This window comes from Alosa alosa, unplaced genomic scaffold (genome assembly GCF_017589495.1).
Source record: "Alosa alosa isolate M-15738 ecotype Scorff River unplaced genomic scaffold, AALO_Geno_1.1 AALO_1.0_unplaced_5, whole genome shotgun sequence".
Classification (NCBI taxonomy): domain Eukaryota; kingdom Metazoa; phylum Chordata; class Actinopteri; order Clupeiformes; family Clupeidae; genus Alosa; species Alosa alosa.
The window spans coordinates 338,061-355,013 of record NW_025962652.1 but is presented as its reverse complement, the minus strand read 5'-3'; the positions used below and the strand labels follow the sequence as shown (position 1 = coordinate 355,013).

At 18.1% G+C, this 16,953-nt stretch overlaps 1 pseudogene; it reads left to right on the top strand.

Annotated features, from left to right (window-relative positions):
- The window catches only part of LOC125290453, a 62,827-nt pseudogene extending 57,849 nt beyond the window's left edge, over positions 1-4,978 (top strand).
- The last annotated feature ends 11,975 nt before the right edge of the window (positions 4,979-16,953 follow it).

Sequence of the window (16,953 nt, the reverse complement as noted above, 5' to 3'; positions counted from 1 at the left end):
ATTTGTATAATGAAACATAGAATTAGAATTATTTTTTTATAGGACTTATATGTAGATTAGTTAATATTAAAGAAGTAAATTGTATAGATCTAAATAGATCCTTTATATAGTATTTAGAAAATAATTTAAATACTGAATGGTTAAATGAAGATCTAGTAAAAATTATAATAAATTTTTTAATGACATTAAATGTAGTAGAACATATAAAAATTATAATAGAAATATTAAATAATAATAAATATATAATAGAAAATACTTAGATATTATATAAATATATAGTATTATTAATAAATAAAAAACAAATAAGTTATTTACCAAAATATTTAGAAATTTTAAAAAAGCATCCTATATATTATTTAAAATTTTTATGCATGTTATAGAATGATGAAAATACTGTTATCATTCTTCCAATAATAAAAAATTATGATATATCTTATGAAAATGAAGATTGTTATTTACAAGATATTATAAAATTATATAATGATTTATTATTCATATCTGATAAAGAACAAAAATATATTAAAATATGGGAATTTTTAAAAAAATATGGTTCTCTAGAAATAATTTGAAAAGATTTAATAAAAATATTAGATGTATTTAAAGATTTTTTATCTTATCATAAAAGAAAAAAGAATGAACATTATAACAGTAATTTAAAAGAAAATTTAAATTAGATAGAAAAATATTATAAAATAAATAATATCTATATTAAAGATAATATAGATATAGATTTATTTCAAAGAAAAGGATTTATTTTAATAAAATATTTTATTTATTATTTAATAGAAAAAGATGATATTTCAATGCTAATAAAAGAATATAATTATACAATAAAAGATTTAGATAGAACTATAGAATATCTTTTAAAGAATTATTCTTATTGGCATTTATATAGAATTATAAATTTAAAAAATCAAGTATATAATTAGAATTTTAGTAATTTATGATATATACAAAATTCTTTTATTAATTATAAAAATATTCAAAGATATAATACTAAAGAAATAATAAATATTTCCAATAACTGAATGCATAAAGATATTAAATTTAAATTTTTATATAATAAAAATCTACAAAATATAGAAAGTTATTTTAAAATATTAGATCATTTTAATTATATTTTAATTAATAGAAATTATACTTATATAGAAAAATTATTAGAATTTATTAATTTACCAAAAATAAAATAGAATTTAGAAAAACAATATTTTATATTAAATGCAATATGTATTTATATATTAAATAATCAAATATTATATAAACAAATAGAAAAAATATTATTTGAATATTTAAATAATAAACCAACTGTTATATTTGTAAAAACTTTAAGATGATTTTTTATTTATCCTATAGATAGATTAAACTTAGAAAAGAATTCATTATATAGTTATATTATGAAATATTATAATAAATAATTAATTAAAAGCTTCATTATTATTCCTTATTATTTAAATGTAAAAACATCTTCTTCCTCTTGATTAATAATTTCTTTTTTATCTTTTTTCTTTCTATGTTTAATTTCTTTTTCTTCTTCATTATCTTTCTAAATATCGAAATTCATATGTATACCTATTTTTTCATTTTCATAATTTATTAAAACAAAATCTTTATTTATTAATCTTTGTATAACATATTCTAATAATATTTCTTTATTTTTTATATCTTCTAATGATTCTAACTAATTTTCCTATTCTAATATTTCTAAATAAAAATCAATTAATTCTTTTTTAGTATATTTTCCTTCATTAACTTCATTCTATCTTATCTACATTTGAAATATTAAACTATTTGATATTCTATTATATTCATTATAATCTATATCTATTATTTTATCTTCCATTGTTCCCAATTCTATTTTTTCATTATTCTAATTTTTCATAGTTAATATACTTGAAGTAACTAATCTAATAGCTTCATCAACATAACATGGTCTTATTTCTGTATCTAAATGAATTTTAGCTATAGCCGTAGATATTCTTATTAATGATTCTAATTGTCTAACAGTCATTCTATTATTCCATTTAGTAACATCATTACAATAAATATTTCTTAAACTTGTTAATTCTTTCTATCTTAATATTCTATAATTTTTTGCTAATAATTTTTTAGATTCTTCTGTCATTACAGGTACTAACTATTTAACATAATTTATATATAATTTTATTTCTTCTTCTGAGTAACAAGTTTTCTATAATGTTTCTTCTTTATTTATATGAGAATCTATCATATGTTTAGCTATTGAATAATCTATCATTTCATCACATTCATCAACTATAATAAATAATAAATCGAATCTAGATATTAAACTAGAAGGTAAATTAATATTTTCTCTTAAAGATCTTCTTTTATCATATCTACCATATAAAGGATTTGCAGCTGCTAATATACTAGTATTTGCATTTAATGTAGCATTTATACCAGCTTTTGTTATAGTAATAGTTGACTATTCCATAGCTTCATGAATAGCAGATCTATCTATAGTTTCCATTTTATCAAATTCATCTATACAACATATACTACCATCACTTAACATTAATGCACCTGCTTCAATAGTAAAATCATTAGTTGAACTATCTCTTACAACAGATGCTGTTAAACCAACTGCAGTACTAGTTTTACCTCCTGTATATATACATCTATCCTTAATTCTTCATACATATTTTAAAAACTGACTTTTACTAGTAGATGGATCTCCGACTAATAAAATATTAATATGGCCTCTTAATTTAATTTTATCTTCTTCTGTTACTTTATCAGTACCACCTACTGTTAATAATAAAATAGATTTTTTAATATCTTCATGTCCAAATATTCCTGGAGCTAATGAATTACTTAAATTATTATAAATATTCTTATCATTTTTCATTTTAGTAATTAAATTTTTTTCATATTCTGTTAAATTATTTCAATCTTTTGATTCTTTTTTCTATACTCCAAAACAAAGAAAATATAAACTATAATCAATTTCTTTTATTCCACTATTTAATATATTCTATACACCTTGATCACTACTTACATTACCTTTTTCTTTATATAACTATTGTAATTTATATTCTTCTTTTTTTAATAATGCGGATTTTTTATTCTAAATAACTATTAATGATCCTATAAAATTTAATTTATCACCTGGTTTAACAGATTCTACTAAATCATTTTTTAATATAACTTTTATAGTTTTAGGTATAGAACCTAATGGAATTGAAGAAATATCTTCTTGTATATTAACACACTACCAATCTCTAAACTAACTAGCATCAATTTTTAACTACCATTTTGTTTTATTACCACAATTAGAATTCTAACAAAATATTGGTTCTACATATTTATATTCTTGATTAATAAAATTTGAAAAAGTATTACATGCTACGCATTCAAATACTCCACTACTTAATTCACTTCTAATATCTGTTGTTCTAGTAACTGTTCCTGCGATAGATAAAAGCTACCCTAATTTTTCACATTTTAAATCTCTTACAGTACCACTTAAAGGTAAATTTTTAAAGGAAATATTATAGTCTATTTTTTCTTCTATATTATTTAATTGATAGAAATCAAAAGTTTGAGTAAAAATTGATTCATCATTTTCTTGTTTATTTTTTGAATTCATAATACTATTTAAAGTTTGAATGAGATATGGATAATAATAAATAATATTTTTCTATAATTCTGTAGCTAACTAATTAGAATAATTTATTATATATTGAAAATCAACTTCTAAAGTAGTACTTTCATCTTTAAAGAATGCATTGAGTTCAGCTAAATATTCAGTTTTTAAAAATGTATTAAATATATTTCCTATATCTAATCCTTCTTTTTCTTTAAGATTATTAACCACATCAAAATCCATTTTTTAAATTTAAGATAGTGTTAAAAATAAAAAAATTAACTTATGAAATATAACTTGTAACATGTTTATCTAATAAAAAACAAACTTTATTATAAATATTATTAGTTGATTCATTTGATACTCCGTGTTTTTTATAATGTAAATATATACCTTCGATTATATTTAACTATTTTTTACTATATTTTAAACTAGAAGATTTAATAAACATTTGTCTTTCTATATTAAATTCATTTTTTAATTTATTTAAATATTCATTATATAAATTTTCATATTCTTTATGTTTTTTATCATATGTATCTATAGTAGGAACTATATCTGCATATTCATTAGATTCTTTAATTAAGTCTATATCTACATAACTAATATCTAATTCTTGTGTATTTAAATTAGTTGAATTTATTTCTTTTGTTACTGTTTCATTTATCTATATAGTATCGATATCAATATTTGTCATTTCTTTACTAGTTCTATCATAAATAAATTTTTTTATTGTTTTATTTTGATTATTTGTTTCTATAATTGAAATTTTATTATTATTATCATTGTTATTATCATAATATAATGTAGAATAAACATCTTTACCATATTTTTCATATATTTTTTCTATCATAGAGTCTATTAAAACTATTAATATTTGCATATCATTATTAATTAAATTTTTCTTAGAAATCATTCTATAAGATAAATCCATCTATCTTAAAATAAATGATAATTTTTTAATAGTAGTATTTATTGTATTTTCTATCTAAATTCAAAGAGAAGTAGAAGTAGTATCAGTTTCTCAACATAATTTCTATTCTCATACAGTTGACAAATAGGAAAAAACATCGCAAATATAAATATTATTAAATTCAGATAATTTACTTATATTTTGTGGATATTTATAACCCATTTTAATTATTTTTTCATCAATCATTTATTATTTAAAACTAGTTTGTGTTTTATTAACAACAATGGAAAATTATATTGGAATGAGTTTAGAAGAAATAAAAGAATAGTAGATAAAGAATGAAAATAATTATTTTTATTTACAAGAATATATATAGAGAGAATTATTAATAAATTTTAAGAACATAAAAATAGTCACCCCAGAAGAATATTCTAAGGAAACATATGTATATGAATATATAAGAATATTTTGTATTTCATTTTCTAAATATTATGTTAGGTTAGGTTCAGAATGTAATTGTAAAATTATGAATGTTAATGAGTATGAATTTATATGTGTAGCGACTAACTCAACAGAATGTAGAAAATCACATGTTGTTAATAAAGAATGTTCTGCATTAAATTATATTAAGCATAATATAAATTATCTTCAAGAATTAATAACAAATATAAATTTATCAAATTCAAGATCTGATATAGATAGTAAATCTATTAAAAGTATGACTCCTATATTAAAAAGATTATATAGAGTTTTTGGTCATGCGTATTATCATCATAGAAAAATATTTGATGAAATAGAAGATAAGGAATATTTTTGTCATAGATATGTTGATTTTTGTTTAAAACATAATATACTAAGTTAGTCATCATTATTATTTAATTTAGAATAATTATTATTTTTTTAACATCATTATTATTTTAGGAATAAAAATGGGTATTGATTTATGTTTAAAAATAATAATTTTAATATCTTTAGGAATAATATTTATAATAGAAATTATACTTTCTTGTTATAGATATGGAGATAATATAGAGAAATGCACTTTAATATAGAAAATTTTTCCAATATTAATAATATATAATAGTTTAATATATATGTTATTTATAGTTACTTTATTATTCAAAATGAATATTTATTTATCTGATTTTTTATATAAAAACTCTGTTTTTATGATTTTCTATATGTCGATATTTTATATATTAATATGTAAATTTAGTTTAAAAGGATTATTATTACATGATTAGTACAAGAAGCTTATAAAGTTTACAAAATATTTTCTTATAATAATGTTATTATTATAGATATTATTTGCTGTATTTTTGAATATAGAAAAATATAATTTATTTTTAGAAATTTAGATATTTTGACAGATATTAAATATATTTTATGGAATTTATATATTAGCAGAAATAATTTGAATTAAAAGAATATATAGTAAATATCATAATGCAATTAAAGATAAGATAAAATATAGTATTGCAATTCAAAAAAATGAAAAGAAAAATAAAATATAGTAGTATGAAGTATTAGAAATAAAATTATTTATTTTTTCTATAATAATAACAGTTAATTTAGTATCTGTAATATGAGAATGTTGTATTTTCTTATCTGATGTTATTAAAATGGGAAGAAGTAATATAATAAAAAATAGATATGATATTTTAACTAATATATATACATCAACGACATATAGATTTGATGATGTAATAAGAATGTTTACTTTATTTTTTATATTTTTTATATCATATTAAATAAATAAATATTTATTATAAATTGATATTTTTAACTAATGACAAATATAAAACAAAAAGTTTCATTTTCTATATTAAATGACAGAGTAGGAGTAATTTTTAATTTAATATTAATAAATATAGGAATTATTTCAGTATTATATATGGTATCAAATGTTTTTTATTATAAAAAATTAAGAGTAACATATGGAGATATAGATATAGTATAGAAAAAGGAAAATTTATATATTATTAATATTATGGGAAATTTAGAAACAGTTTTTAATTGGAATATAAAATAGATTTATATATATGTAATGGTAAAAAGTACAAAATATGAAAAAGTAATTTACGATAAAGTAATAACAAAAAAAGAAGATGCATAGAATATAAAAAAATAGATATATTGAAAATTAAATAATAATGATATAATATATTTTAAATATGAAGTAGTGCCATATATTGGATTTTTAGAGTATCATATATTAACACAAAGACAAATTTAACTAAGTAATAAATTTAAATATTAATGGAAATTGATGAAGAAATTGATGATTGAAAGAACATTAAAACAGAAACAGATGAAGAAGTAAAAGAAGAAGAAATTACTTCAACAGTATATGTGAAGTTAATAGTTCAATATCTTCTACTAATATTATAACAAGAAAGGTATCATATCATAAAGATAAAAATATCTATAAAATATACAAAATAAATAAAGAAGTACCAATAACAATAGATTCAAAATATAGGATAAAATCTATATTTGCACCAATAACAGAGGATTTATCTATAACATGAATAATAGATATTAATTCTTTATTTTATTATAATTATTCTAATAATTTATAGAAAATACTAGATAAAAGTATAAATTTTATAACAAAATTTAGTCAATATAATAAAAATATTATTATAATAGATTTATTTTATGAAAATGAAGCAATAACATCATACTTAAAGATATATAAAAGATATATCGAATTAATATATAAAAAAGAAATAAAAAAATATAAAAAATATAATGATGAAAATTTTATTTCTTTACTTAATAAAAAATATAATAGTTATTTATTTATATGTTTTAACAATGATGAAAAAATAAAAAATATGTATATAAATCTTATTACATTTTATTTATAGTATAAAAATTTAATTTCTGTTTATAATATTAAGAATATTGAATATTATTTTAATTCAATATATTGTCATATGTATATATAGGGAGAATATTTAAATGAAGAAAAAGAAGAAATAAAATCTTAGAATAAATTTGAAATAGATAATGAAATACTTAATAAAGTTAAAAAATTATATGATAATAAAAATGATTAGATTATTTTTTATATTTTAAATTATATAAGTAAAAATAATAAAGAATTTAAAAAATATAATAAAATTCCATTATATAATTATAAAATAAATCAATTTAAAATTTATATAGAAAAGAATATAGATAATTTTAATGAATATATAGAATTATTTTCAAATATTTATATTACATTATTATCAATATATAATTATAGTGAAGAATATATAAAAATTTTTAATTTTAAATATGAATATGGGATAAACAATAGAGAAATATTATATAAAAATTTAAATTATGATGATGTATTAGATAAAGTTGAGATAAGTTATATAAAGGATAAAGAATTAGAAATGATTTTATATAATATAAATAATAAATTAATAGATGTACCAGAAATAGAAGAAATAAAATATAAAAAACATGAAGATTTAGAAAATAAAAAAATGAAAAATTTTAATAAATATAAATTTATTTTAAAATTTGAAAATATTAATAGTTTTACAGATCAAAAATATTTTTCTTTTATTGAAAAATATTCTGATGCTATATAGGTTGGAAAAATAGTATTAAGAGATATTATTTTATATAATAAAAATAAGGAAAGGGATTATGATAATAAATTTAATAAAAAATAGATGATGCATGATACTATATAGGAACAATTAAAAGAAAAAGAATTATATAAATTAAAAAATTTTTTAAAGGGAATAGATAATAATAATTATTTATTTGAAGAAAAGATTAGAATGTTAGATGGTTATTTAGCGCCATTAGAAGATATCGATCTTAATATTTATGGATATGTATATTTATTAACATGAGCAAAGCGTGTTTGTTTAAATTATGATAGGATAGATTAGAATATAGAAATTTTTATTAAATTGATTATGATAATATTAGATTTATATAGAAGATTTATAAAAAATTTACCTAAAAAATTATTTATTATGATTTTATCTATATTAAAATCATTAAATTTTCATAATATGGCTAGATTAATGATAAAAAATTATATAGAAGAAATAGATTATGAAGATATAGAAAAAAGTTTATTAATAGAATCTATTGATGTTACTGGAATAGAATTTTAGATAAAATATGCAGGTCATTTAATGCCTAGAAATATATAGTCAGAAAAGGATGAAAGAATATTAGAATATTATCCTGATAAATGATAGAGAGATATGTTAGATATTATAGATAAAAAGGAAAGTATAATAGTAGTAGCGCCAACAAGTAGTGGTAAAACATTAGTATCATATTATGCTATGAAATAGATTATTATTAAAAAAGAAATAATAGTATATATTTCTCCTACTAAAACTTTAATAACATAGATAACAGGAGATATATATAAAAGATATGGAAATGTATATGGTATTTATACATTAGATTATATGTTTAATTTTAAATCATGTAATATTTTAATAACTATACCTGAATGTTTTGAAGAATTATATATGAATTGTGAAATGTATAATAATATTCATTTAAAATTTAAATATATTATATTAGATGAGATACATTGTATTACATAGGAATCAGTTGGTATTTATTATGAAAGAATATTAAATTTAATAACATGTCCATTTATTATATTATCAGCAACAATAGATAATCCTGAAAAATTCCATGAATTTATTTAGAACATAGAAGAAAAGAAAAATACAAAAAATAAAGTTAATTTAATAATAAACAATGAAAGATGATCAGACATATAGAAAAATATTTATATTAATAAAAAGAATGAATAGAAAATTAATTCGATATAGGAATATAAAAGTGAAGGATCTATTGTTCATTTACATCCATTATGTACAATATTATATGGAGAATTTGATTATTTATTTTAGTTATTTATTAAAAATTAGGAAATAACATCTGTAGAATGTTATTCATTAGTAAAATTATTATAGGAAAAGGAATTATTACCTATTGAATTAGACCCTAATTTATATTTTGACGGATTAATTTATATAGATAAATTATAGATGAAAAACTATATAAGTGAGATATATAATATTTTAAATAAAATTTATAAAAAAGATAAAAATATTATTTTATAGATAGCTAAAAAATTAAATGAAAAATTTGAAGATTATAAAATAGAAAAAAATTATGAAGAATATATAGAGGAAAATTTCTTTAATTTATGTTTAGAATTATATTGTAGTAATAAATTACCTGCTATTGTTTTTTATTTAAAGGAAAATAAAGTTGAGAAATTAGCAAAAATATTATTAAAAGAATTATAGAAATTAGAGGAAGAGGAAGAAAATGAAGATGCAGAAAAAAAGGATGAAAAAATTAAAGAAAAAGTGATGAGAAAGATTAGAGATATATCTTATAAGAATGAAAAAATAATAAATAAAGATTTATTAGAAGAATAGAGAGAATTTATGTTAGAAAAGGATCCTTATTATATAAACGATAGATTTAGTTTTAGTAAAAATAGTGAAAAAATAAGTAGTAGTGAATTGAAATATTGGATAGAAATGTTAAAAAGAAAAACTAAATGAAGTAATAGGCATTGATTATTAAAATGTTTACATAGAGGAATAGGAATACATCATGGAGGATTAAATAGAAAATATAAAAATATAGTGGAAATTTTATTTAGAAAAAAACATATTAAAATAATAATTTCAACAGAAACATTAGCTTTAGGTGTTAATTTACCTTGTTAGACAACTGTATTATGTTATTCTGAAAAATTGAATTAGGTAAATTATAAGTAGATGATAGGAAGAAGTGGAAGAAGAGGATATGATAATATAGGACATGTAGTATTTTATGGAATTAAAATGTAGAAGATAAGTTATTTAATGAATTGTAATTTAGATTTATTAGTATATGAAGGAAGATTTTCTTATATAACATATGGTATTTATATTTAGATTATTAAGAATAAATTTTATAATTTATTTATATCTTAGTATAAATTAAATGTAAAGAAAGAGTAGAATGAATTTTTATTTAGATTTGCTATAGAAATTTTTATAGATTTAAAATTAGTATCAATAAATGATGAAATTATATTTGGTAAGGAGTGTATATTTTTATTTAATTTATATAATGAAAATTCATCTTCTATATTATTTTTTACATATTTAATATAGAATAATTATTTTGAAAAAATTATAGAATAGTATCAAAATAATGCATCAAAAAAAATAATGGAATTATTATGTTTTTTATTTGAAATTATACCTGTATTAGATATTAATAAATCAATTATTATTAAAGTAGATGATTTATTAGAGAATATGATAAATAAATATAACAATATTATATATTAGAATAAATTAATGAGAAATAAAATAGGAATTAATATTGATAAAAGTAAGTATAAAACAATAATTATAGATTATAATTTATATAATAGAAATTCTTATATATTAGATTTTTATATTGGAAAAAAATTTAATGATATATTAGATGAGAATTAGATTGGATTAGATGGATTATTATGGTATAGATTAAAGAATTTTTTATTAATTTTAGAAAAAATATTTTTAAGTATGATAGCATATTATGATTATTATGATGGAATATATATATTAAATAAATATAATGAAATAGAAAAGGAAAAACCGAAATAGGAAGAAAAGGAGGAGAGATTAGATTCAAAGAATTTAAAAGGAAATAGATATAATAAATAGAAATAGAAAGTTAATAAATAGAGTGTAGAGAAGAAATAGCCTAATAAAGTATTATAGACATTTTATGATATATATGAGAGATATAGAAAATTATTTAAAAATTATAATTATGTAGTAAAAGAAGAATAAATAAAATATTTTTTATTTTATTAGATTAAAAAACTTAAATTTAAATTAACTTTATATAAATGAAATTGTTATATAAGTTATAATGTATATTTTCTTTAAAAATTTAAATAAAACCTATTTTTATCTTATTTTTATTTACTATTAATGTTTTCTTGAATTCTATAATGAACAAAATTTTCTAATTATTTATTTATAGAAAAAATAAAAATAAAATTTATTATTCTTGGATATCTGAAGTTATATTTAAAAACTAATGAGTATTTGTTAATGCTGAAGTAGTAGTTGACTAAGACATGAAATATCATAATGAGGATAATAAAATTAATATTATACTAGCTGCGATAACAACTGGAGTTGAAGTTGATGTAATTAAGTCACTATATCAAAAATCATCATCTTTATCATTTTTATCATCTTTATCATCGCTATCATCTTTTTTTGATTCATCTGAGTCCTTTTCCGAATCACTTATTAAATCTGAATATATATCTGATTCAGATTTTTCTTTATAATCATCATCGCTATATTCATCATCTTTTCATTTAGTATCATAATCAATTGGAATATTTTGCAATTTTTCAAAATCTGATTTAAAGGGGTCGGGAGGAGCCATAAAACTTTCATTTTCGTCTCAAAAAACATATGGGCATAATTTTTTAAATTCATTTAATATTTTATTAAATTTATTATCTGGTTCATCTATAAGACTTTCATCTCTTAAATAAATACCATCTCCTACTTCATTTTTAGCTTTTTCTAATTCATCTTTAGAATTCTTAGTTTCTTTATCAAGTTTCTACATTGTATCTGATGCTTTAGTTTCTATTTTTACTGAAAAATTTATCAAATCAATTTTTAAGCATAGATTAATTGAATATTTAGAAAATAATAAAAATCCTACACCTGCACTAAACTATGATGGAAATTTATCGTCATTACTTATTCTAAGTTTAAATCCTATAAAGATAATTCTGAATATTTTTTTAATTAATTTTATTATAGCTTTAAATATGGCTTTAAATAAATTTATTATAAACGAAAAAAGAGCCAAAAAAAATTTTATTATAGCATTTTGTGGTTCCTTTTTCTTTCTTTTTAACTTTTTAGTTAATTTTATAAATTTTATATCATGTTTTTTAGAATTTTTTATTTTTAATATTTTATAGTTTATATCATCATTTTTCATTCAATATTTTAAAAGAAATTTTATATAATAATTTATTAATTTCATATAAAATGATTTATTTTTTTTATAGTTTATATCATCATTATATACAATATTCATATTATGTTCTATAAATACTATTTTATCACGTATATATAATATTTTTTTATAATATTTTTTTCTTTTTTTATATAAATAAACTAATAAATCTGGAGTATAATTTTTATTATCTAAATTAATTTTTATATTATTTGTTTTTTTTAAATTAATTTCACTTAATTTATTTCACAAATCTTTATCTCTATAATTATTTTCTTCTTCTTCTTCTTCATACATATCTTCATCGGTTTTATTATTATTTTCTGCCTCTTCATATAGCAAAAAATTAACTAGACTATGTTCATTTCTTCTTTCATTTACACCTTCAATTTCATTCATTGCATGATTCTATCTTATTTTCTAAAAGTATTTTTTTGATTGTGGATCTTCTACATCTATTAAATTTAAAATTAATAAAAACATATATATTTCTTCCTAATAAGAATTATATGTTTTTTTAGCTCCTAAATCTAATTCAACTAATATATGTGTCTCTACTTCTAAAATATCATTTGATATAAAGAGAGAAAAATAAAACATATTAGAATTTATTTTTACATAAATGGGAATTACTCCTAATATTGCTATTTCAATTCGAAGCATTATTTCTAAATTAAAATTTCATAAATTTAAAATTCCTGTAGCTTTTATAAATTTATCTTCATCATGATATGGTTTTATTTCAAATAAACCTTCTAAAATAGTGATTTTAAAAATATTTATATCTAAATATAGTCCCATCATTCCAACTTCTATAATTATATCCTATCCTTTTATTACAGAAAAGAAATCAAATTTATCTATTAGTATTAATATTCCTGGATTTATTGTTACAAACTCATTAGGCATTCCTGTAGGAATACTAACTATTGTACCACCAATATTTATATTAAAATTAATATGATCTAGAATAATATTTAAAAATTCAAAAAATAATAAATTCTATCTATCTAATTTCAAGATATAAGATAATAAATCTAAAAAATCTAAATGATTTACAAAAAAATGAATTGCGCATGAAGGCATAATTGCAATTGCTCCTCTAAGATGTAATTTTCATGGTTTTACAATTATTTCTGCAAAAAAAATTAATTCTTCTAAAGTTATAAATGGAAAAACTACTTTAAAACCTATTTCAATAGATATAAATGGTTTTTTTATTATTAGTCCTTGAATACCAAATGCATTCTTATAATCACTTGCCATACCTATCATTAATTTTATAGTAGGTGATGGTGCAATTTTTCCAGAAATCTATCCAAAAAATATAAGATTCTATTCACCTAGACTAATAGTTAATCCTATTTTTAAACCTGTTGTTATACTTAAACTAAATGGTTCAAGACTAAAAAATATACCTCCAGAATTTATAGTTAAAGGACCTAAATTAAAACTTAATAAAAGAGATACTTCTAAATAAAAAGAAGGAGTAGGAAAGAGTTCAATTGTGCCTATTATAACTATATATTTTAAATTAAAAAGATTTGTTAATCATTTAAGTGGATTATTAGGATTACTTATATCTATTAGTATTAATATAAACATTCCTGCAGGAACATCTATCATATGTACTAATTGAGATTTTGATATTTTCTTTTCTCGTTTTGATAAATCTGAAAGTTTAAAAGTTTCTGATTTAATATCATCTGGTGATATATATCTTGAAAATACTGAAAATCCTATATTAAATGAACTTTCTTGTGGTAATAAAGTTGCATGAGTTTTTAAAATATATTTAAGAAATTCTGGTTTTAATTTTAATGTAAGAGATGTTTCATCGAAACCAAGAACAATTTTAACAATTACAATAATTTTATTTAGTATTTCTAATCATTTAGTATCTATATCTTCATGTTTTAATTCAAATTTTGATACTGAATTTATATTATTTTCCATACGATTTAATATTATTTTTTTTATTTGTTCTTTTTCTTTATTATATTTATTATTAATATAATTTAAATAATTATTATTATCATTATCATCAATGAAAAAAAATTTTCCTAAAAATTTAATATTTATTTCTAATAATAATATTGTATTATTATATCCACTATATCCGCCAGTAATTATATATGGATATATATTTTGAAATATATATGTATTTTTTATTTTATATAATAATTCATTTTCTACCTCTTTTGATTCAAAAAGACCAAGATATGTTTCATTATCAAATGAAGATCCCAAATATATAAAAAAAATATCATTTTTCTTATATTGTAAAAATACATAAAAAAAATCGTCAAACTCTATACTTTCTCATCTAACTTTTCCTGAAAAGTATCATTTATTTATTTTTATAATACCTTGTAAAATAAAATCATCACCGAGTTTATCAAAAAGAAAATTCTTTTTTTTAGCATGTAATTTAAAGAAAAAATTTATAATTTTTATATCTTTAGATAACTATATTTTCATTTTATATTTAGATTTTTCCTCTTCTGATAGTTTAGTATTTGATAGTTTAGTAGAAATTCCATATAAATAATTATCTAAATATGTATTTTTTATATTATTTTCATTAGAAGGATTATCATCTAATACTCTTGAATAATATTCTTGTATTTGATTTTCTATAATAGAATTTCATTTTTCTGTTTTTTGAAACTCTTCTATTGACATTACTTGGAAAGGAGTTCCAATAATTACAATTTCACCAGGAGTTATATAGTAATTGGCAGCAAATATAACAGAATCTTTTATTAAATGTCTAGCAACTAATAACGATTCTAATTGTAAAAAAATACCTATATTATAAATATATAAATCCATAAATATACAAAATATATCTAAATTTCTAGTACTAAATGGTTCAGCTATTTTACCATTAAATTTAATCCCATGTATATTTAGATTACCTATTAAAATTGGTTGAATTTTTTCAGAATTTTTAAAAAATTCACAATTAAATATCTTAAAAAATTCATTTATATCACCAATTATTCCTACATAATTAATACCTTTATATATTACTAATGAATCAAGATTTAATAATTCTACATTTCTTCATTTATTATCTTTAATATTAAAGAAAATTTTTGCAGAAGATTCTACTTTTCATCATTTACAAATCTTTATAATATCTTTTAATAGTTTTTTTCATTTTTCCTAATAAAAAATGTCCATATCTATTGAAGGTTCAGATTTATTTACGTTTCCTACTTGATCTTGTTTTCATATTTTTCATAAAATTTTTAAAAATGTATCATTATCACTAACATTAGAAACAGATACTATTTCATTAAATCCTTCTTCTAATTCAATATCTAAATCTAAATCTGATAAAGGATCTTTCTAGTTATCTCTAATCATATATTTTGTTTCTAAAAACATATATTTTGAATTTTTTATTATAGTCTTTTTAAAATTTTCTTGAATATTATCTATTTTATTATTATTAAAAACTGGAAAAAAAACAAAACTACTAGTTTTTGATATATTAAAAGTATTAAAAATTCCTCATCAATATCTTTTTCTTCAGTTTTTATAAAAAAATGATATTTGTTACATTCTAATCCATATTCATAGTAAATATAAGCATCAATAACATTATCGTTAATAATTTTTTTTCCATAATCCTTTTCTATTTCATTTTTATCATTATATAATTTTAAATTATCAAGAAATTTATTACTATAATCAATATTAAACTATTTTAAATAATCTGAAAAATTTAAATTTTTATCATTATTTAAATATAATTTCATAGGTACACACTTATATTTTCCACAACCATTATATTTAACATGTAATTTATATTTATTAATATCTTTATCTAAATCGCTATATGTTTTTATTTTTGTTTCAAAAACAGAACTAATTCCATTACATATTCTATTTGTATTTATTTCTTTAAATCCATTCTCTTCATATTCTACATTATCTAATAATGTAGTCTTACTATTAATTCCTTTATAAGTAGAATCTAATGTTATAGTTATTAAGGAATCATATACTAATAATACTTTCTCTATTAATTGTATTTCAATAATAACATCCTTATGTAATGAACCACGTAAGAAAATATTTTCATTACCTAATTCTAATATAGAATTATAAAATATCAATTCAAAATCAAAAATATAATATTCACTTGTAATTAAATTAGAAATTAAATAAAAATTTGGAAATGAAGATTTAATTTCTAATTTAGATTCTGATAATAAAAATCCTTCAACTAAATTTAAATCACCTAATAAAAAATGAGTTATAAAAATATTATCAATATATCAACCTATATAATATATTTCATCATTTCCAGATTTAATATTTTTAAATAATCTATAATCTTCATAAAAACTTTTAACAGGCTAGATCATATATATAATATTTATAT